General features: G+C 34.1%; 1 protein-coding gene across 2 annotated transcripts in view; it reads right to left on the reverse strand.

Annotated features, from left to right (window-relative positions):
• LOC146395468 (uncharacterized) overlaps positions 1 to 25,799 on the reverse strand; it is a 586,337-nt gene that overhangs the window by 36,979 nt on the left and 523,559 nt on the right. For both annotated transcript variants that reach the window (XR_014831075.1, XR_014831074.1), the window contains one exon: positions 25,700 to 25,795. The gene's annotated coding sequence lies outside the window, so the exon portion shown is untranslated. The remainder of the gene's footprint in view (positions 1 to 25,699; positions 25,796 to 25,799) is intronic.

Raw genomic sequence — 25,799 nt, forward strand, 5'->3', positions numbered from 1 at the left:
GAGATAAAGGATGTACAATCATTAAAGCAATTAAAAAATTTTTGCTTTAATGGAAGTTCAATATTTTTGACTAAAATTCCTGTCACCCCTCCATACTAGTCTCTTGAAAATTGCATTCTTTGAGCAATAACATAACAAGTCAGCAAAAGCAGGCGTTTATCTGTGTCTTTGTAGCTTACAAATTACATATCATATAGCTTAATGTCTTTCTAGCAATACTTTTCTACTCAGAGAGTTGCTGATGATGTTGATTTTGCTGCTACTTCTTGAGAGAAATAGCAAAAGAGTTCCTAACCTTAAATACTTCTACTAACTTTTCTTATTCTTGCAGACTCTAACCAAGGGTCCTTTTTCTTAAGAAGTACTTTGACATAACTGATAAAAACTTATCATTTTAGAAGACTCCCCTCAAGGAGTTCTTCTGTGGCTCAGTGGGTTAAGCACTCAGTGTAGTCACTGATGTGGCTCAGGTCCCTGCTGTGGCACAGGTTCAATCCCTGGCCCAGGAACTCCCAAATGCTATAGGCATGGCCAAAAAAAAAAAAAGACTCCCCTCAAACTAACTTCTTCTCAGCATGAATTTGATCTACAATAGTTGTCTTATTTACTCTTAGTCTCCATATACACTAGGGTTGTCCATTATTTTGGCTATTCCTAGTTGGTCTCTAATATCTTCTGAAAAAAAAAATTATTGACATATATAAATTATTTAGTAAAAAAAGTAAAGGATAGTATATCAATGAGGAAAACTATGATTAAACATAATGTATCATGTCTTTCTAGTTAAAAATTATTCTGGGGGAGTTCCCTTTATGGAGCTGCAGAAACAAATCTGTCTAGTATCCATCAGGATGTGGGCTCAATCCCCGGCCTCGCTCAGTGGGTTAAGAATCTGGCGTTGCTGTGAGCTGTGGTGTAGGTTGCAGACATGGCTTGGATTCCGAGTTGCGGTGGCTAAGGCGTAGGCCGGCAGCTGTAGCTCCAATCAACCCCTAATCTGGAAACTTCCATAATCTGCAAGTGCGACCTTGAAAAGCAAAATATATATGTATATACACTCTATAGACTCTTGTTTACCATGTCAACACACCATCTCAGTCCTAACAGTCCTAAATTTATGCATGTAACAGCATAAAAATATCTCTTTATATATATTCCTTATCTGTAAGGTAAGTATGTTTTCTATATTTTAAAATTTTTTTTATGGAGAAAGAATATATGACAGAGCCTGCATGTGACTTGTAAGTCCTAAACTGATTAATAGCTGGCCTTTTATAGAAAAAGTTTACCAACTCTGGTAGATAGTCTATGTGAGGCTTTTAACTTACTCATGATGGCACAGTACCTTCATGATTTAATCTCTAATTCTGCATCAAAAATGCACATAATAATTGAAATATTAACAGAGATATTTAAATATAATTATCTAAATTAAAGTCTAAAAGCAATATAGGTATAGATGAATAACAAAACATAACCTTAAGAAAGGCTGTCTATATAAAGGCAGTCAAATATATTCTGCAGGATAATAGGGAGACGACTGTTTGTGAATCAATAGACTGAAACCAGGCTCATGGCTCAAATCAAAGAATAGTATTATACACCTAGATCATAGAATGAGGCTCAAAAAATATCTTTTGACTAACCCCTACACTGTGGATTTGATAAAGATTTGTAACTACATAGATGAAGGAAATAGGCAGCAACCAATTGCAAAGAACTGGGCTGAACTGCCCAATGTCTAAGGATTCAGTCTAAGGATTAACTAAGAAATATGTTGATAATTTTGAGAGGATAAGAAGATAGCACCACCAGTATAAGGCCATCTTCTGACTCAATCAATAGCTTTGGCTAGAAGAAACCACTTAACAGTCATAGTGAATACCAAGACAGAGAGAAAGACAAAAAAAATTTTAAATTCCAGTAAAGTTGAAAGAGAATAAAAATTTTTCAATACAATTCAAAATAACGCATGTTAACAGGGAGCACTGACAAAATAAAAATATTAATTCTTGATAAAATGAAAAATATATATACAACAGTTTAAATGACTTTCAAATAAGTCTATTGGAGATCTTCGAACTCATAAAAGATATACGGTAAATATTAGAAATATTAAGAATTATGAATCAAAAAGAAGGAATAATTATTTTTTTAAACAGAAAGAGAACTCAAATAATCTGAAATTATAAATTAGAGAAAAATAAAATGTGGGATAAAATCTAATTTGAGAACTACAGAGAGCTAATTTATTGAAAAGTGATTTTGAGAATTATAATGCTGTTCAAAGCAATAAAAAATATGCAAAAACTATTAACAGGTATGGAGAAGAAATGGTAGGTTTAGATCATAGACCTCTGAGAGCAATCTATAAAGAGATGAATATTTGAGAGACAACACTGAATAAAATAATGACTGAAAAATATTCCAAAACTGAATACCTGACATATCATAATTAAAAAGGACAAGTGTGAAGTAAAATGAATGAATAAATGAATTAATTAATAAGAAATAAAATATCTATCATGGTTAATTCAAACAAGGAGAACCATAGTTAGTGATACAGTTTAAGAGATTTATCATAGGTACTAGAATATATACCTTGTGGGAGCTGCTTAAAGAATCTGTGCAAACTCTGCTTTTGCATGTGGGCTTAAAGCTTAGCCCAGATGGGGCAGGGGTTAAGAAAAGGATCTGGACCTCAAGTGTGAAACAGCAAGAAAAAGACAGATCAACTACAACCTATGGGGATAAACTGGGATTCCATATGTGATTTACAGCACTTCCAACCATAATTATTCAGGTGACCTGCTAGTTGTTGGAGCCAGGAAGTATACTGATAGAGAATACACAGAGCATGTCAGTTAGGGGTTTGAAGAATTCCTATTCTAAAAAGAAAATATGAGACAATTATTAAAGAATGTTCCACGTAGAAATAAGTTAAAGGAATGATTAGTAATGATTTTGCTGTTAATTCACTTATATATTTATATTTTTCCACTTACATTATTCAAAAAAAAAAAATTGGCTAAGTTTTTGCATACTTATAAGCACGATTCTTTGCCTTAGGAAGGCAGATTTCTTCCACACTTGACATACAGAGTTACGTATAGAATTATCTTTAAAGTATTTTGATAAGCAATCAGTTAAATATAAGAAAAAAGTATTAAGGGGGGACAAAGGAGAGAATAATCAATTCTATTCTAGTAAATGATCCTGTATCATTGTGAAAAGGAGTGGCTCTGAGGGGTCAGAGAAGAACAGGTATCACAGAGGGTATTATATTAAGAAAGAACCTGGGAACCTATATTTCCCAGAATTACTTCCCCTATATATTTCAGGTTAGCAAGACCACAATTAGAGTTTTGTGAGATTTGGAGGGCGTCAGTGAAGCAGCAGAATTTTCGCAGCTTACACGAGTTGCTCAAGTGATTGGTATGAATACCAGCTGCTCTGCAACTTCCAACTTTCCTTACATTTTCTTTTAGCTTCCTCACTTTTCAGTCAGGTGTGTATTTTTCACTCCTAGATAAAGGATCTCATTTCCACAGGGTATCTATACCATCAAGGTAGAGATAAGTGTCTTGTCTTTTTGGTGTTCAAGCTCACATACGGAGGAATCCAGCTTCACCTTGTTGAACCCCCACCTCCACCACAAATTTTACACCCATCTTCCTCTTCTGATAGCCTGTCCTGCGGACTTTTTGAAAGCAAAAATTACAAAGAACAAAATTAAAAGACAGGCAAAACTTTATGCAAGTTAACAGCTAGGAAGAGAAGACAGCAGACCATCTGTGTTGGCTAACTGGAAAACAATGGAAAAGTGTACTGTCTCCAGTCTTCATGGCAGGAGGTAGTTTTATAACTTGGAACAAGGTGGCTGGCAAAATGAGGTCCTATCCTCCCTCGGAAACCAGGAGGGAGGTTTCCATCTTCCTTGACGATTACTTTACTTTTCAAGGACATAGTTTGCAGATCCTTGAGAAAGAGATTACTGGGTTATAAATCTGGCAAGGTTTTAATTTTATCTATTATTTTATTTTATTTTATTTTATTTTATTTTATTTTATTTTATTTTATTTTTATTTTTATGTTAACACTGCACCTGTGGCATATGGAAGTTCCCAGGCTAGGGGTCGGATCTGAACTACAGCTGTCAGCCTACACCACAGCCCCAGCAATGCCAGATCCGAACTGCATCTGTGACCAACACCACAGTTCATGGCAACACTGGATCCTTAACCCACTGAGCAAAGCCAGGGATGGAACCCATACCTCATGGGTACTAGTAGGGTTCTTAACTCACTGAGCCACAACAGGAACTCCTGACAAAGTTTTTCAAAGGTTTACCTGTTTTAAAAGGTTTTAAGAAAATTTACATACCAAAGGACAGATAAAGTATTTAGGATTACAAGTGCTCTGAAGTAAATGTTGTAAAACAAAACAAAGAAAGGAAAGAAGGGAAGGCAGAAGAAGGAAAGAAGAAAGAAAAAAATTAAAGAAAAATATGGGGAGAGAAAGAAAAAAGGAAGAAAAAAAGGAAGAAAAAGAAAATAAAAAATAAAAAAGGAAGAAAAAGGAAAAGAAAATAAAGAGGTTAGCAGCCTAGAGTCTGAAAGAAATGGAGCAAAAGGTTAGTCAATCTAAGTGGAACTTTACGACTGTAGAGGTCAATTTCATACTATATCCTCAGGGGCAAAGACAACAGTCTCCTAAGGATACTACTTAGCCTGCTTAAACAGCTCCTAATGTTTTTAAAGGCCAAGTTCCGAAACCAATCCAAATATGTGTATGTCTAACTACTAGTAGGTGTGCTTCTCTGTTTGAAACCTATCAGAATATTCAGGGATGGATTGTAGGAATAAAATGCACAGACGTGTAAACTGAGTGATGTGGCATAGGTAGATAAGGACAGGAAAAGCTGTGAGTGCTTAGCCAGTTGCATTGAGACTTCTATCAGCTATGCTTCTCTGCACAAGAAACACTGAGGGGAGAGGTAGAGGGATAGTGAATGCTTGGTTTTGTGTTTGAGATAGCTGATTCGGACATGATTCATCATATTCCTAGGGCACAACTTCCAAACACATGAATGGTTAAGTGCTGTTCACAGGGTAGAGCACTAGGAGGCTTAAAGGCACAACAAATGGATAGGTATTCTCAAAGTGAGCAGGAGTAATATACTCACTGAGTCTAATATGGTTAAAAAAATGCTGAACCATTATGAAGGTCTACTAACTTCAGGTTTGAAAACATTTGCCTTCCTGATGTGTAAGTTACATGTAGTAAATGTGTTGTAAGTTGAGAATTCTACGAATTTTTTAAAATGTGCATACAGTCCTGTTGCTGCCACTGTAATCAAGATGTATGACATCTCCATCACCCTAAATGCTTCCTTCATGTCCCTTTGTGGTCATTCCTTCCCCCTACTCCCCGTCCCTGGTAAATGCTGATCTTTTTTTTTTTTTTTCCTATCCCTATGGATTATTTCTTGTTTTTTACATTATTTTTTTAAAATTAAGATTACACACACACATACATATATAATAAAAGTCAGTTAAGTGTACAATTTGATGAAATCTGATTTCATTTTCAGTCTGTGCATGAAAAGACTATGCATGACCTTAAGCCAGCCACAAGCAAATTTTGCCTTTAAGAAGGACTAAGGCAGATGTTCAGTCTACAGATGAAGGGCTCTTTCTGTAGGTTAGGTACTGAAACTGAAAGCTACACAGCCTTTATTCAGCAAAGACCACAAGGGAACATGTAAGTGGAGTCACAAAAATTATGTAACCTCAACAGAGGACAGGAGGCCACTGAGACTATAGTTGCCAGGCTAATTTAAGGCAGACATTTGAACCCAGGTCCATCTTGTGACTTTACTCATTTCTGTGCATAGTAGACATAGGCAGGCAAAGTCATGAGTCTGGAAAGTCTCTTAGTAGGTGTGACCAGCCTCAGAACACAAGGCTCCTGCAGTTTAGAAAGAAAAGACTTGTCTCAACCATGTATGTGAGAGGCAGACACTGGATTCTAAAGGGCAGAAGCCTTTTGGGCATGGGGAATGGGGTCTAGGAGCTAAACAATGTTAACTACTTTCCAATTGCAGGGCAGCTAAGTTCTGATGTGATCATGCATGCATGGAGGTTTCAGATGTAAATCCTTAGTGCTAAGCTATCTAAGAAGTTTGAGATCACCAGCCATGAAGTGTGTCCTCTATTCAGAAAACTTCCATGTAGGAAAATGAGGGCACTCACTGATTTTGAGTTTTATGATTGCCTCTGTCAGCATTCAGTGTTTGGTCTGAAAGTGGCTGTTGAATGTTGAAGTACAAATGACAGAGAAACCTTTCCTAAGGCATATTTCTTCGTCTTAAGGAAATCCACTACCACACAGGACTAAACTGGTCAAAAATAAGAGAGATGCTATGTGACTTCGTAGAATTTCGTAGTGTCATGCTAGAAACAGGACAGGAAGGGAAATGGAAATTACAGAATTAGGCATAGGTGGAAATATCCCCGGAGGTAGTGTATATATATCATATGACTATTACCTTTGTACCAGGAATTTCTCCCAACTGAATTTAAAAGTCAAAGAATGTAGATCCAGGGCAGTATTTATCCACTGACTATTAATTTGGTGAACCAGAAACCAAGATTTTCTTGTTATTTTCCCACATCCCTTCTTGTTCATGTGGTTTTACCTAAAGCTTCAGGCAACATTAAGTGCTAGTTCTTGGCAACATAATTGTATCTGTGATAACTGGATTAGGTACTGCGTACTCTGTGGATTGCTAGATGTAGAAAACATAAAGCCAGGGTAGTAATGCTCTTGTGTGACCTACTAATTCCTTGGATACTTTGCAGGTGAGGTACATCAGGACTGATAAGGAAATAAAACACTTTCAGAGCCCCTTAAGACCTTCATGCATCTGTGAGAGGTAGCCTGGGGTAAGGGTACTGAAAAGGCAAAATTCTACCTATGCATTGAAAACTCCTAGACCTGAGATGGAACAAAGATGGGGAGGGTAGACTGTGGGTTTATATTTCTTTGGAACAGTAACTTATAGATGCAAGAGAAACTGACCTGGGACTTTCTTCATTTGTTTTGTGATTTAACTTGAAAGAGGATTTAATAGTTAGAATTTCACCATAGTATGTGAAATTAGGGCAGGATACACATTCATATGAAGCATATCTATTTATTGGCATTTTTAATCATTGGGTTAACGTTATCCATCTGTTTTTTAATTTTTTTTTTAATTTAATTTTAAAAAGTTTTAAAGTTCGTACAAAATTTCCCAGGCCAGGTATCAAACTCACGCCATAGCCATAACCAGAGCCATAGCAGTGACAATGCTGGATTCTCAACCTGCTAAGCCACAAGGGAATTCTTCCATCTGGCTTTTAGATGACCATAATATTTCTAATTTTGCAGAATCTCTGTTGAGCTTTCATGGAAAATGCAGCTGGAAATAATTTGGGAAGAGAAGTGGAATAGCAAGTACATTCTCAGCCTTGGAATGACAAAGGCTTTGGTGGTAATATGTTCACTGTACTGTTCTTATATTTCAGAAACTTACGGGCAAATATCCACCCTGTCTCACACTGTCCCAGGAAGGTGCATAAAATTATAGTAGAAATGATCTCACAAAAAACTGATTGATCCTGGTCTATCCTCCCTCTAGCAATCTCTACCCTTAATCAAGTAAACCACCTGTCTATTCAACCATAGGCTTAATCCTGAAGTCCAGGAGTTTAAGAGAAAGGAAAGATGAGGAGTTCCCTGGTGGCATAGCGGTTAAGGATCCAGGGCTGCCACCATTGCGTTGCGAGTTCAATTCCTAGCCTGGGAACTTCTGTATGTCATAGGCATGGTTGGAAAAAAGAGAGAGAGAGAGAATGGAAAGTTGGGGAACAATAATTGAGGAACATTTTTCCTCCACTACTGGTTTCCATAAGGAGGAATGATATTTTCTAAACACCTAACATAGGGGAGGAGGGTGATTTAGTGATTGACATACATGAGTACAATGGAGCATACACAAGTCACTTCCCCATTCCTTTTGCTACAGAGAGAAAGCATTCACGATGATTCCAATTTGAGTGAAAGCATTTTCCCATTGCTCTTTCATCAAAAGTTTTGACTGGGTACATAAGGATGCCTGATTCTGAAGGTGTGTGTTATGAAGCAAACTTGCCGGATTATATAATTCTTAAACACCAACTCAACAATTAGTTTTTAATATGAAACTGGCACTTAATTTGTGACTCCTTTGTTCTATTTACCCAAAAGGAATGAAAACATTCTTTGTCAAACCCCAGTAACAAGCAAACAAGCATCAGCTTGCTCTAACATGTAAGATAAATGGTATTCCCATCCTTATAGAAATAATCACTTGAGGGAAGAAGAAAACAATGAAAGTAAGAATATAGATATAGATATACACATTTATGTGGTATTTTTAAAACTTCAATTCATTAAAGAAATACTTAGCCTAAGATATTTTTAAACTAAAATACTACAGCTTATTTGCAGTGAGATACTTAACGAAGACATTTCCCTGTCTCAATTTTGTTAAATAGTATAAGCAATAAGAGAGAAAAGAATTATTACTATACAATTTGAAAATGGGAAGAAGTATTATACATGCCTGATTTTAATACAGCCTAAAAATGGATTCCTGATGAAAAGCTTCTGTAAAGTTAAGAAAAGTACTTACAAAGATAAATAGGATACTTGAGGACAACCAGTGAAGAAAGTATAATTGGAAAGACTATAAAATGTCAACATAATGAATCTCTCCAACATTCGATGTTCTGTGAACAACTATGCTTTTTTTATGAACGTTATGAGTTGCTAAATCAAGAAAAGGCCTGTGATGAACAAATGAAAAAGTGCAATAAAGAAATAAAGGCTTAGAGAATTAAACAAACAAGTAAGAAAACAAATAGCTTTAGGGTCAAACAAATAAACAAAACTATTGAATAAACTGTAAACTAGTTAATGTTAATGAACTCTCGAAGCAGAACATAGGGAAGCAGGGAGGGGCAAAAGAGGAGTAGGGGAGAGGGGATTTTAAAAGGTACAAACTACTGTGTATAAAATAAGCTACAGGGATACATTGTACAGCACAGGGAATATAGGCATATTTTATAATAACTATATGTGGAGTATAACCTTTATTATTATTACTGTTATTATTATTTTCTTTTTTGGCGGTCCTGCGGCATATGGAGTTCCTGGGCCAGGAATTCCAAATCTGAGACACAGTTGCAACATAGGCCACAGCTGTGGCAACACCGGATCTTTTAACCCACTGTGCCAGGCCAGGGATTGAACCTGTGTCCTGGTGCTACAGAGCACTGCTGATCCCACTGTACCATAGTGGGAATTCTGAGTATAACCTTTAAAATCTGTGAATGACTATGCTGTACACCTGTAACATATAATATTGTACATCAAAGAAAAAAAACAGCACCACCAATTCTTTGTAAAAATAAATAAATAATTTTTAAAAGTTCTATGGGATTCTAACATGCAGTCTGCAAATGCCTGAATCAAAGTGTGAAAAAATAATGTACATGATCAAAAAATTGTCAGCACACTCAAGGATGCAAAGAAAAATACTGATTCAATAGGATTAAGATTAGAGAAATACAAATGAGAAGTAATTCAATCTGAGAATAATTAACTTTATGCTTTGCATCCCTCCAGTGGAAAAAAAGGAATAAAGAATAAGAATATAAGAAGTGCAAATATGAATTTAAGTAATGACAAACTGCTTTAAAACAGTTCTCAAATGTATAAGGAGGAAGACATTATTTCTTGATGCCAAAATTAAATTCACTTCTAGGAATTGTGAGTTGGAATTAAAACACAATGAAATAATTGTATTGCAATAATTTTTCTTTAATTAAAAGCAATATTAATGACAACCAACTTTAAATTTTCACATTTTTTTCTTATCTACTCATATGGTAAAGATATAATTTGAATATATCAAAAATGTATACACAACATTTTTACCACACTACTGAAAAACAGAGACAAAGAAAAACTTAATAAATTAACACGAAACAAAAATGGAGAAAGAGAATTCTATGAATTTTACAATTCAGCTGAGAAACAGCAAAGTACCAGATACAGTTAACATTTTGCTCATCTCTACAAAGAAAATGTAAAAAACAAAATAAGACAGAATATTTTGTAGATCAAAATAGTATGTAGATGCATAGCATGGGATTGCTGAGAAAATAGCACATGAGAATTTAGGTAGAAGTCTTACTTCTCACTTAACTCAAACTCAAGATTTCTATTTGCACATTTTCAAAAAGAAAATCAAGAAAAATGTTGCTATTGGTAATTTTTCATCTAAGAATTCTGTACCCACCTATCGATATTACAACAGTTTGGGCAACTATTTCCAGAGGAAAAAAACATAAAATACTGAACATAAAACTGATCCTTACTACTGCAGAATTAACCATTTATTTAATCAATATAGGATAATACTCTCTGGTAATACTTAATGAGATTTCTTCCTATTAACTTTTGATTCTAAAAAGTTGTATTTTAAAATTACTATTTATCTAAGGAATAAATTTAAATTCATTTACATTGAATACAATTTTACTTAAAAGAAATTTGGCTTGAAATCTATGTCAGAATATTAGGCAAACTATGGGACAATATGAAGATTAATATGTAAATATTCCATGATTTAAGTTTACAATAAAAATGTTGAAACCACTAATAACATCTAATTGTATTGAAAGATCGTTTGTAGAAATATTATAGCATAAACAAGTACTGCGGAGAATTAATCAGGAGAAAAATTATGTTTCTGAGTGGATAATCAGATAATTCCAGTGGATTTTATATCATACACGCAGATACAATTCAAGCAAGCAGAAACAATCTTTGATCTTTTCCACTGAAGGCAAAGAAAGGGAAAAAAAAAAAAAGAGTATGTTTATTTGGAAGAAATAAGTCCCAATATAACAGTAACTGGAGCAAAAGTAAATGAGTCAAATTCACTAAAAAGGGACACACCCTCAGACTGGATTTTAATATTAGGTAATATGTTGTGTACAAGAAACAAAATTGAAAACCAGGACAAACACTGAAAGGAGAAGAAAGAATAATTACAAAAGACAGCTCCAAAAAAATAATCTCAATAGTAATACCTTTTCTGTCAGACAAAATTTAAGGTGAAAAACAATATAAGCCACAGAGTTTTGATAAAGTGCTTAAAAGAAATTAAAATGGACAGATAATAAAATAACTAATATCACCCAAATAATAATTAAAATTCAAATATTTATAAAAAAGCAACTGATTAGGGGGCCAGAAGTGCAATGGGTAACATGTCTGACTACTGATCAAAAGAAAAAAATGATAAAGTATAAAACAAGGAAAAACAGGTAAAAAGATAAATGGAGATTTACTGCATCTCACTCAAATTCCAATAAAACGTGGCTTTTTATGAATGAATTGGCTGAGTTTGAATTTTATAAGGAGGAATTTTACACTGAGGAAGATTTTTGAGACCTAACATATGATGTTTTGAAAAAGTGTACATGAAAAAGTCACAAATCAGGACTCAATAAATTCTAATAAAATAGCACCATTCTGATTATACTCTGATAACATTATAAAACATTAAAAATCAAAATAAGATATAAAAATGAATATGACTTTAAAAATCCACATATTTTAAATAAGAATTGAGTTAAACAATTCATTAGGGAAATTATTAAACACTAAAGACAAATGGTGTTGGAAACACAGCAATTCAAAATTTCTGAGAAACAGCTGTAGCAATATTTCTAAACAAAATATATATATATTTTTATTTTTTAATTAAATTTTTATTATTACTTTTTTTTTTTTTTTTTTTTTTTTTTGCTTTTTTGGGCCTCACCTGTGGCATATGAAAGTTCCCAGGCTAGAGGCTGAAGTTGAGCAGTAGCTTCTGGCCTATGCCAGAGACACAGCAATGCAGGATCCAAGTTGCATCTGTGACCTACACCACAGCTCACAGTAATGCCAGATCCTTAACCCACTGAGCAAGGCCAGGGATTGAACCTGCATCCTTATGGATACCAGTTCAGTTTGTAAGCCATTGAGCCACAATAGGAACTCCCAGGTGTATATTTTTACATTTGGTTACAGCATTATATTTAATTTGTCAGGTTATAGTCAAGTTTGCAGAGGCCACTTCCAAACTTTGGTTTCTGATGCAAAGTAGTCAATTTAGCAGATCCAAACATTATATTTATAGAATTAAGTCATAACATCACCTTTATACTTTTGTTCCTTTTTTGCTTCATCTGCCAGTTTTCGTTTGTTAAAAAATGTTTTGTTAATCAGGTTATTAGGAAAATAGCTGAAATTGATTTTTTTAAAAAGCAAAATAGGATTAAAAGATGTTTAACTTCTTAAAACTTGTGGTAGTCAAACCATAAATTGAATTCTGCATACTTATAATGTAAAATCACTGAGATAGCTGTGAATGTATCCTTTAAAATTAAACTATTAATTAAAAATATCTACATTAATTTTTTATGAATTTTAACAGAGGTCTTTGATTTATAATTTTTTATTATGAAAATAGATACAATATATAGTACTCAATTTAAATTGATTTTATGTAATGGTAAAGTAATACATTTCTTATAGAAATGTAGTTACAAATTTCCTTTTCCAGTATTTTTTAACAGAAAAAAATAACTTTATGAACCTTTTAGTTAAAAATGTACGTAAAGTGCACACATTTAAGTGTATAATTCAGTGAGTTTAGATAAATGTAATCAAAACTCAATTAATATTCAGATTTCTGGAGTTCCCATTGTGGCTCAGGGAAAATGAATCTGACTAGTATCCATGAGGACTCAGCTTCCATCCCTGGCCTGGCTCAGTGGGTTAAGGGTCTGGAATTGTGGTGAGCTGTGGCGTAGGTCACAGACATGGCTTGGATCTGGCATTGATGTGGCTGTAGTGTAGGCCAGCAGCTACAGGACCCACTCGACCCCTAGCCTAGGTACCTCCATATGTCATGGGTGCAGCCCTAAAAAATAAAATAAAATAAAATAAAATATTTAGATTTCTGTCTAAACTCAGAACTCAGATATTTCCTTTATACATCAAGGAATATTCCAGTCAATTCCCATTATCATAGGCAATTTTGGGCCTGATTTTTTTAACACCCTGATATAAACCATGGTATAATTTTATCTCTTCTTCATCTCCAAAGAAATGAAATCATATAGTATACACACTTTTGTCTCTGTGTTCACTTGATGTAATTGCATGCACCAAAATGTATTGTTATTTTTAGATAGTATTCCATTGCAGATACAAATCATAATTTGTTTATGTAATAAATTAGCAGACATTTGGCTTATTTCAGTTTTGTCTATTTTGAATAAAACTGCAATACTTGATTATGTTTCTGGCATTTTCACCCAGGATAATTTCTTTTTTCCATTTTCCTTTTGCTGGATATTTGGTTTGTTTCCCATTTTTGGCTATAGGAACATCTGCAACAATCATTTTGTAGTAGTTATTCTGTTGATTTGTTTTTCATTTTCGGCTAAACACTTAGGGATTGTAATACTGAATTTTAAATAGGTTTATCTTTAAGTTTATTTAAAAAAAAAAAATACTGCCAGGCTGTTTCACAGTGTTCCAATGATATTATATTCTTTTGAGAAAGATAGGAAATTTCAGTTGCTCTCCAGTATTTCTGACTTAACTTTCCAGAATCTTTCATTTTATTTAGCATCTTAGTGTGGCGATATTTCACTGCGGTTGCATTTTCTTCATGATTAATGATGTTACATATCTTATAATTTTCTTATTGACCATTGCTTCATCTTTTTCTGTGAAGTGTCCATTTTTTTTGGCTTATATGAAATCAATTTTGAGTGTTAATTATTGATTTCTGAGAATTCATTACAAATTTTATACTACAGTTCTCGCTCAGGTACATATGTTATGAGTATTTCCCTGACTCCATGGCTGGTACTTCGTTTCATTAATGGTGTCTTTTGATGATCAGATGTTTTCATATTAATGAGGTCAATTTAGCAAATTTTCTTTATAGTAAATGATTTAAATATTCTCATTAAAATTCTTACCATAGCCTTTGATGTATTCTTCTAGAAATTTCATAGTTTCAACATTTAAGATATGATCCATCTTTAATTTTAGAGTCTAACATATAGTAGGGTTTGAGATTTATTTATTTTCTTTATCATCCAAGTACCACTGAACCACCTTGGCATCTTTGTTGACAATAAAGGTAGGATTATCTCTGGTTTTCCTTTACTATTTCATTGATCTATTTGATTTTCCTAAAACAGATACTACACTCTAGTGGCTACTGTAGCTTTATAGTTATTTTTAGAATCAAGTTTATTCCTCATTTCAAGATTTTACTATTGATTTTAGTAGTTTTTGCAGATTCTATAAATATTTCCTATAACCATGTCTTCTGTCAATAAGGCAGTTATACATCTTTCTAATTGTTCTGATTGACTTCTTCCTTTTACTTTATGGAAATGACTAGGACCTAGAGTATACGTTATAGAATCAGTTTTAGTGGCTATCCTTGCCTTGTTTCTTACTTTAGGACTAAAAATTTCAGAATTTGTCTAATAAGTATAATGTTAGTAGGTTTTACGTATTTAACCTTTTAAAAATTGAGGTATTTTTCCTAGTTTGCTCAGTATTTTTATCAAGTATGTTATTAATTTTTTTCAAATGCTTGTTCTGTAAATTTGTTGAAATTTGGCATTACGAACAACAAATGCAGGATTTTGTTAATGCAGGTATTCACATGATTGTTTTCAAAGTAAACGGACTTGTCGTATGTTGGTTAGAATGCAGCTTGCCATGATATATTACCAAGTTAATATATTGCTGTGTTTGATTTGCTAGTATTTGGTTGAGAATTTTTCTATTTTCATAGGGATCTTTACCTATGGTCACTGCCCCAATTCCCCCCACACACCCCAACTTCACCTGAGCCTTTCCCTCTAATTATCACAATGAGGTTTTGGTACTAGAGCCATGGTGATGTCATTGAAAACATTGAGGAAATTCTATTTTCTATTTCCTGGAAAAGTTTATGTGAGATTGGTATTAATTATTTTTTAAATATATGATAAAATTCACCAGTGAAGCCAGTGCAACTGAAGTTGTGAGAAATTCTGCCATTACAAATTTAATGATTAATAGACATAGGGGTTTTCAGATTTCCATTTCTCTTATGTCAATATTACTAGGTTATGTCTTTAAAAACTGTTGTCTCTTAATAAGATGTAGAATTTGGGTCATAAATGTCATTAAAATATTCCTTATTTTTGTAATGACTCTAGCCTATGGGATACCCTCTTCCATTCTTTTTTTGATGAATTTTATTACATTTATAGTTGTACAATGATAATTACAACCTAATTTTACAGTATTTCCATCCCAAACCCCCAGCGCATCCCCCAGCACATCTCTCCACCCCCCAGCCTGTCTCATTTGGAAACCATAAGTTTTTCAAAGTTTGTGAGTCAGTATCTGTTCTGCAAAGAAGTTCTTTGCTTCTTTTTTTTTTAAGATTCCACATGTAAGTGATAGCATACAATGTTGGGGTCTCACTGACTAACTTCACTTAGCATGATAATTTCTAGGTCCATCCATGTTGCTGCAAATGCCATTATTTCTTTCCTTTTAATGTCTGAGTAATATTCCATTGTGTATATGTACCACATCTTATTTATCCACTCCCCTGTCAATGGATGTTTAGATAGTTTCCATGTCTTGGCTATTGTATATAGTCCTGCAATGAACATTGGAGTACATGTATCTTTTTGAGGCATAGTTTTCTCTCAATAGATGCCTAGGAGTGGGATTGCTGGATCAAATGGTAATTCTATTTTTAGTTTTCTAATGAATTTCCATACTGTTTTCCACAGTGGTTTAACCAATTTACATTCCCACCAATGGTGTAACAGGGTTGCCTTTTCTCCACACCCTCTCTAGCATTTATTGTTTGTAGACTTTTCATTGATGGCCATTCTGGCCAGTGTAGTGTGGCCTCTTCCATTCTTGATATTGGAAATTTATATTCTCATCCCTTTTATAGAGACCAGATTTGCTAGGGGATTATCAGTTTTATTAAACTTTTCAAATAGTAAAACTTTTCTATGTTAACTTTAATTTTATTTTATAGATATCTATTTATATTTATTATTTGTTTACTTCTACTTATCTTGAGTTTAATTTCCATGTTTTGTCTCATGAAAGGTGAAGATTTAAGTCGATTTAAGTCACTAATTTTAAATTCCTTCTAATTTGTCCACTATTTTAGTGGCTTTTAAAGAAAAGTCTAATAAGAGTAACTCTGTCATAGCCATAGATGAAAAATTTTTCTCTCTCAACAGGTAGATATATTTCTCTTTCTCTCTTCACCCCCCCTCCCATATATATTTATTTTAAGCAGCTCCCATAGCATGTGGAAGTTCTGGGGCCAGGGATCAAAAATCAAACCCATGCCACAGGTCTGACCAGAGCCACAGCAGTGATAATGCCAGATCCTTAACCCACCTATGTCACCAGGGAATTCCCCATTTCTCTCTTTCTTTCTTAAATTACCTTAATTGCCATAATAATTATTTATCAAATGCCAAACAATCCTATTGAAAATTCAGATATGAAATATTTCAGTAATCATAATATTTAGTTTCAGTGCATTATCTGTACACCTGAAATACTCCTCTATTAAGATAGGATTTTGACTTGTGTGGGTTGAGCCAAATATTAATTTAATAAGAAAAGACTACTTTGTTTTATGTTATTTATGAGATCTTTACAAATACATTTCTTGGGTAAGTAATCTAAGCCAAGGGATGTTCTGAATTAAAAATGCAAATCAGAATTCATGATGTTTTATAATTATTTATGCTGGTAAAATTTTGTTGCTAAATAGATAAATATACCCACCAAATGAATAAGTTCAGTACTTTAAATTGCTGTGTTAGTAATAAAACCATGTCATCATAATATAACACCACATACAAATAACATTTCTTAGCTAGAATCTTGAAAGATTTAAATGAATTTTAAAAGTAATCTAAGTTTCTCCAAGGAAAGACTATTTTAAGTGGGAACACAAAATATGACTAATTTGGACATGTTCAACTCTAATTAAGAACATTTGTCACTGATAACCTGATTCTTTTTCTTATAATTGCCACTGCATAAAAATGTCTGATCCACATAAATGTTTGATTAGTAAAACATTTTATTACTTACAATAATGCATATGATAACTGGCTCTGTATGTAGAAGATAGTGCTTTTAGTGAGTGCTATAGTTACACAGTGAAATGTTAATTAAAGCGGAAGTAGTAAACTGTTTGTTCCAAGTCCAATTACTTAATTATGAAATTAAAACAATATAAAGCTAAATAATTTGCCACTTCCGCTCTCACTGGTATTATAAAATGATATTCAAATGATTTCCAAAATGATTAGCCTGGCTCTAACTGTCATGAACTGCAGGTTGCCAGCTTATTGAATTCTCGAAACAGCTCATAACTATTTTTCTAAATTCCCCATAGTGGCAGTCAGTGCACCAGTGCAACACAGCAATATAGGAAAGCACATATTTTGGAAACATTACAATGGAAAGGATTGTTGTCTTTCTTTCATTCAAAAATTGCTATTGTGATGGCACAGATCTTGGAGATTTATTTATTTTGGTTTGCTTCAGAATTGACCTTATCAACTTATAAGGATTACACCATGTATCATACTTTAGATAATGCTTTGAAAAGTAGACCAGGATTAAATTGGCTAAGGGAAATTTTTGTTCAGAATTTATTGCTTTCAATCACTGTGTAGAACAGTGCTTGTAAAAAATATATATATTTAAAACAAACATATCTTTTCCTGCCCAGAGCAATGTGAGTCTTCTAATGAATTACTATTATACTGTAAAACACATTTAAATAATATGTATTTCAATAGTAAAATAATTATATGGCCAACTGTATCAAGAAACCAGACCCATTCAATTACACATGTAATTCAAACCTTTTAGCTTGTTTAATATAATGGAACAACAACAACAAAAACACTTAAACAATTAAATATGCTTATCTTATAGCTCTGTTTACTTTATAGTGTACTACTAGACTCCTTTGAAATGGAGGCTATTTTACATAAAAATTCATTGAATAGATAATATGGACTGTCAATGACTTTAGAATGTGGATGGAATAAATAATTATTAGTGTTTTGGTGTTTTCATACTGTCAAGTTCTAGAATAATGTAGTAGTTTTTGTTGGTGTTGCCTATTATTTTACACCTTGAGATTAGACTAGCTCTCAGCAATATATGGATGGTCACTGTACACATTCCGAAAGGACTGTACACAGTTTAAGCAGAATGTGTGGCCGCAGTATTTAGCATAGGAGATGATCTCCATCTCCTGGTATTTATAGCCTTGTAGTTTTTTTCCATATTGTACCAGGATTGGTGTGGGTGATCAATAGAACATGGGAAAAAACGATGGTCTGCCATTTTGAGATTAGGTTATAGAAGACTGTGGATTCTGTCTTGGGCTCTTTCTAGCTCCTGATCTCTCATTAACTTGAACCACTCACTCTAGGGAAACCTGATCAGAAGCAGTCTGGTGGAGATACCAAGATGTCAACGGATGAAAGCCTCCTTCCAGTAGTCAAGTGAGTGAGCTTACTTGTGAGTGAGTGAATTCTCCAGCTGTGGTTGAACCTTGAGAGGACCATAGCCCCAATCAACAGTGTAACTTCAATCTTAGGAGAAACCCTGAGCCAGATCATCCAGCTAAGCCCCTCTAAAGTCCCTGACTCTCAGAAAATGTATGAGACAATAAGCATTTGTTGTTTTAGGCTACTAAATTGTGAGTTAGTTAATCTGTTACACAGCAATATGTAACCAATATAGTAGGGGAAAATGAACAAAGTTCAAATAATTCATTATAAACACAATTTTAATAATTATGAATTAAATAAATACTTATTCCTTTCTCCTCATGCTCCATGTCAGGAAACTCAAGCACTGTTGTAATTATGATGCTATGCTTGACTACATAGGATTTTATACTTGAGGCTATTTCTTGCATATTATATTTTTAGGGACATATTTCATAACAGTGTTATAAAAATGTTAATATAGATAAGATTCCTAACATATAAACAATATTTGATTTTAAAATGTTTTTACCTTCTATATAATAACAAAACTGTTCATTGATACCATATCCTCTGAAAATAAAACATCTGCCATTGTTAAAATATTTGGTCTCTCTCTTGTCATTTTTGTCATGACTTATGAGGTTACTGAGTTTTAAGTTTGAAGGCCCAAAGAATATTGGATTAATCCTGTTCAGTCATTAGTAATATATTTGGGGAGTCTTTAGTGTCATTTCAAGTTTAAATTACTCACTTGCACACTCATCTAACATGTTTTCAAATCATGTGGAAGAAAAGCTAATCTACTTAACAAGTGCTGACTGGACATGGATGGGGCATGCTAAAGTGAGAAAATAAATTAATATTCTTGAAGTATTTTTACTTTTGACTAATTAACATTAGTTTCATGCTTTTAACATGATTCTATTGAGTGCTATAATTAATGTAAAAAATATTAAGATATGCAAAGTGCAAGTATTTCCGCAGAAAATATAAAGATATTTATGTCCTAAGGCAATATTTTCATTGTTTAAAAATACAAGAGAAATAGCTTATATTATTACTTAAAATTTGTTATCTAGTTTAACTTGCTACAAAATGATAGATTATAGAGAAAAGTATTCTTTACAAATGAAGTACTTTATATATTGCAGAGAAACTGGTAACACATGATTTGTATATATCTCTGGTGATTAGAACGGTTTTATGCATTTTTGGGAGGTAATACTAAAATTTTTAAATGAAATTTTCTAACTATACCAGATATGAAAATATTATATATAACACAAATTACAGAATATAAGCATATATATATATAATCCATCAATAGTTATATGCTACATTGAAGCCAGTGAGTCACTCAATCATTTATTTATTTTATAAAGAATATGGTGCTATATACATGGCTAGGAAGGGACAGTTATATCCATACTAGCATTTAATCCAAGACCATTCATTTTAATGTGAGGGGCTTTGCTGGTAATTGGTAATACAAAGGCATCATTAACCAGTACATTAGGACATTTTGATTCACTCCTCTAGATTTCCGGCTTAAGAGGCCATTACATTCTTAATGACCCTAACCAATGGAGGAAGTAGATTTCCTCTCAAAGGAGAGTCCCTAAGTAGAGTAGTTTTCTTTGATTTATATGCTAACTGGATATAGTTAATTACAAAATTCAAATGATAAGTCCAAAAAAACACTATAGATACTGCTTTTAATTTGATGATGATTCCTTGAAGAAGGGCCCAATACAATTTAAATTATCAATCTCTATGAAGAAGATTTATCTGCTAAAACTTTCTATGTTTCAAAAAGAAAAAAAAAAATCTTAGTATGGTGATAAGTTGTAAAAATTGAACTGTCAAAATGTTCTCTATGTCTGAGGATACAGAAAACATAAATGTTTAGAGGCAAATTATTCATTGTATAGATTCACCATGGCTTAAGTTCCCTGCTGATGGACTCCAGAGGAAGTTTGATTGTCCAAATTTGTGTGCTCCACAAATTTTGATGTGATTGTCCATTAAATGCCAAAATATATTATTTGATTATTCATTTATTTTGTGTGAACACATTCAGACTCAATTTAACCAGCAAGAACAAAACTGACTGGGGTTATTTGTAGTTTGAATGAAAACTAGGGAAATTTAAATTTCTATTATTCTCTTTTATTCGGCTGTTGGTTTATTTGCTATTTCTCTGTTTCTTTTTCTAGCAACTTTCCACATTGTTTTCTATTTGTCCTTAATGATTTTTATAATCCTGCTTTATTGAAAAGACTTAAAATCAGCATTATCAGGGCTCTGAAACACCAACATGCTCCCTCCACTCTATACTATTATGTCTTTCTACTTTGAACCAGGAGCAAACCAATTCAAAGATCCTTATTAGGAGAGATCAAGATGGCAGTGTAAAGGACATGGAGCTCACCTCCCCCACAAACACATCAGAATGTATACATGTATATGTAACTGGGTCACCATGCTGTACAGTACAATATTGACAGATCACTGTAAATCAGCTATAATGGAAAAAAATCATTATATTAAAAAAATACATCTACATGCATAGCAATTCTCACAAGAAACCAACTGATAACTGGCAGAAGATCTCTTATACAACCAAAGCTATAAGAAATATCCTCATGTAACCAGGGAGGATGTGACTAGATACCCTACTCAACAATCCAGGATAAATTCCTCATTTAAAAGTCTTTAATTTTTGTCTAAAGGTAAAAACTCTGTTTCGAAATGATACATGCACCTCAGTGTTCACTGCAGCACTATTTACAATAGCCAAGTCATGGAAGCAAGCTAAATGTCCATTGACAGAGGAGTGGATAAAGAAGATGTGATGTATATATGTAAAATAGAATATTATTCAGCCATAAAAACAATGAAATAATGCCAACAGCAGCAACATGGACTGACCTAGAGATTATCATACTGAGTGAAGTCAGAAAGAGAAAGACAGATATTATGTGATGTTACTTATACCTGGACTCTAATAAAAATGCTACAAAAGAACTTATTTATAAAACAAACTCATAGATTTCAAAACCAATCTTATGGTTACCATAGGTAAATGCATTGGAGGGAGGGAAAAATAGGAAGTGTGGGAATAACATACACAAACTACTGTATAAAATAGATGATTAATGAGAACCTACTGTATAGAAGAGGAAAATCTACTCAATAGTTTGTAATAACCTATATGGGAAAAAAGAATGTGTATATTTATTTATGTGTATGACTGATTCACTTTGCTGTATATCTGAAATTGATACAACATTGTAAGTCAACTATACTCCAATAAAATTAAATTTAAGGAAAAAAAGCATCAGATTGGGACTGGTGCCTGGGATACAGAGCTGTGAAAGAGGAAAGGTTCCTTCTCGCTGGGAATTTCTTCACTGGTTGGGAAGTCTGCTGGGACAGATAGAGAGTTGGAGGGGCCTGGACTCTACTTATGAGGAGTATAAAAATGTTGGTTTGCTAGGAATCAGGGCACAGAGATACCAGTATTGACTGCTGCCACCTTGCAAGAAACAATAATTCCCAGCAAGAAACAAGCACTGGATGGGATTTCCAGTATGACCAGCGGCTGGGTGCAGAAACTTGGGCTTCAGTAGTAAGACCCTGGTAGAAGATTTAGTTCAGCTGCATGGAGACAGTCCAGAGGGCCTGGAGTGTGGTCTGGGCCACCAGAGTTAGTGTATGCAGTGGGTGCCACAGAGTGCTAAAGGAGCCCCATTATCATTGCACACAAGGCTGGTGCAGATCTATGATAAGTGCCCTGTTGTCTTGCATGCTTACAGGTGTGCCTCCAGTGGTGGTGAGCTTTGTGAGGGCCCACACAGCAGAGGTGTGGCTGACATCAGAGCACATTATCAGTGTTCCCTCCGTGGGGTCAGATCCAGGCATGGGCCCAGCAGCAGGGGAGTTTGTTGGTATGCACTCCGTGTGGTGGGTGGTGTCACAGAATCAGTCCCTGGTGTTTAGTTTGTGGGGAGGAGTAAGCAGTCCTTTCCCAGCAGAGGTGCTTAGTGTGCCTACTTCACAGCACAGCTTGGATCTGGATCTGGTGTGGACAGGCCCTAGTAAAGTCTTCTTATGAAGGCAGTCCAATTGTAGGCAGCAGCACAATCACCTTGATCCAAGTCACAATACTCAGCAAGAGCTAGCACTAGATCTGGGATCAACACAATGAAGAAAGGGACATGACTTGTGCTACTTTAAAGCAGAAACAAGGATGCCTGCAAGGGCAGTGCATAGATTAAGTGTGACTACATGGGCCTCATTTGCTTCACCACTTACTTCCTTGTGGACAGAACATACATTTAAGGGCAACAGAGCTCCCTAGAACCTGAACCTCACGGCTTCTATTCTAACAACTGGGGAGCAGACTGTGCTCCCAACAGGACTGGGACAACCACTTAGTGAAAAGGAGGCCCCACCCAATTTCCAGGGCAGGTGCTGGTGACCAAAACTCCAACCACACTCCATATCAAGGGGATAATGGTCATCACACCCTGAGGAAAGACATGGCAGTATCCACACCAAAAACAGTCTTGGACCCAAAAATATGGACTCACACAGTCTACACCGGGATGTTCCTACATAAAAATACCCTTTTAAGAACATAGCCAATATAATTCTCAACAGTGAAAAGCTGAAAGCCTTCCTGCTAAATTCTGGAACAAGACAAGGATGTCCACTCTCACCACTTCTATTCACCTTAGTATTGGAAGTCCTACACAGCAATCAGACAAGAATAAAAGAAAAGAAAAGGTATTCAGATTGGAAGGGAAGAGGTGAAACTATCATTGTATGCAGATAACATGATAGTATGCATAAAAAAAAACCCACTAAAGATTCCATATAAAAACTATTAGAAGTGATAATAACTATTGAAGTGATAAATGAATTCTGCAAAATAGCAGGATAAAATATTAATTCGTTAATTAAAATTTGTTGGATTCTTCACACTAACAATAAAATATTAGAAAGAAAAAGTAAAAAAAAAAAATTTAAATCTCATTAAAAAAGAAACACACATCTAGGAATAAATGTTACCAGAGAGGTGAAAGACATATGCTGAAAAACTATAAAATATTGATAAAGGAATTAAAGATGATTCAAGGAAATGAAAACCATGCTCCTATATTGGAAGAATTAATATTGTTAAAAATGGCCATACTACCAAAAGCAACCTACAGATTTAATATGACCCCTATTAAATTATTCATGACAATTTTCACAGAACTAGAAAAAAATAATCCTAAAATTTATGTAGAACCATATAAGACCTAGAATTGCCAAAGCAATCCTAAGGAAAAAGAATAAAGCTGCAGTCATAACCTTACCAGACTTCAGAAAATTCTATGAAGCTACAGTATTCGAAACATCAAGGTACTGGCACTAAATCATACATATGAATCAATGGAATAGAAAAGAAAGCCCAGAAATAAACTTACACATCGACAATCAATTAACCTTTGACAAAGGAGGCAAGAACATACAATGGAGAAAAGACGTCTCTTCAGCAAGTGGTGTTGAGAATGCTGGACAAGGGTATGTAAATCAATGAAATTTGAATAATCCTCAATAATTTAATAATTGAGTATATTAAAAAATAAACTCAAAATGGTTTAAAGACTTAAGTAGAAGACATAACGCCATAAAACCCCTAGAAGAGAACACAAGCAAAACATTTTTACACATAAATTATAGCTATATTTCTTTAGATCAGTCTCCCAAGGCAGAATAAATAAAAGCAAAAATAAACAAGTGGGACCCAATCAAACTTAAAAGTCTTTGTATAGCAAAGGAAACCATCTACAAAATGAAAAGCCAATATACAGATTAGGAGAAAATATTTACAAATGATCTGACTGACACAGGCTTAGCTTCCAAAATATGCATAGCTCATATAGTTCAATATCAAAAAAATCTAATCAAAAAATGTGCTTAAGCCCTAAATAGAAATTTCTCCAAAAAAGACATATGACGGCAAACAGGTACATGAAAAGATGCTCATTATTAATTATAAGAGAAATGAAAATCATAACTATAATGAGGTATCGCCTCACACCAGTCATCAAAAAGTGTACAAATAATAAATGTTGGAGAGGGTGTGGAGAAAAGGGAACCCTTCTGTACTGTTTGTGGGAAAGTAAACTAGTACAACCACTATGAAAAACAGTATGCAGTTTCCTTAAACTGTAAAATTGCCGTTTGCAGCAATATGGATGGGCCTAACGATCATCATACTAAGTGAAGTAAGTCAAAGACAAATATCATATATCATTTATACGTGGACTGTAAAAAATAATACAAATGAATCTACTTACAAAATAGAAACAGACTCACAAAGAAAACCAGCGCGTGATTACCAAGGGGGAAAAGGGTGGGGAGGGATACATGAAGAGTATACACACTACTACATAGAAAAAAGATGAACAGGAGTTCCCGTCATGGCGCAGTGGTTAACGAATCCGACGAGGAACCATGAGGTTGCAGGTTCGATCCCTGGCCTTGCTCAGTGGGTTAAGGATCCAGCGTTGCTGTGAGCTGTGGTGTAGGTTGCAGACGCGGCTTGGATCCCACGTTGCTGTGGCTCTGCTGTAGGCCAGCAGCTACAGCTCCGATTCGACCCCTAGCCTGGGAACCTCCATATGCTGCGAGAGCAGCCCAAGAAATAGCAAAAAAGAGCAAAAAAAAAAAAAAAAAAAAAAAAAAGATGAACAAAGACCTAATGTATAGCACACAGAAATATATTCAATATCTTTAATAACCTATAATGTAAAAGAATATGAAAAAGAATATATATGTGTACATAAATGTATAACTGAATCACTTTGCTGTACACCTTAAACTAACACATTGTAAATCAACTATACTTCAGTTTAAAAAGAAAGAAAAAAATTAAATAATATCCAGGTAAAAGAAAAAACATTGCTTACTCAAGAGCATATCCATGTGGCTAGGCAGAAATTTTCTGTTCATCGTATTCAATTAGGAATCCAAGATGGTCTCCCCTTGAACCTACGTGATTCACTCTAA

Source organism: Sus scrofa, chromosome 16, assembly GCF_054392235.1.
Source record: "Sus scrofa isolate SSC_HxYL_T2T_F1_AM1 chromosome 16, Sscrofa_HxYL_maternal_Yorkshire_Landrace_v2.0, whole genome shotgun sequence".
NCBI lineage: Eukaryota > Metazoa > Chordata > Mammalia > Artiodactyla > Suidae > Sus > Sus scrofa.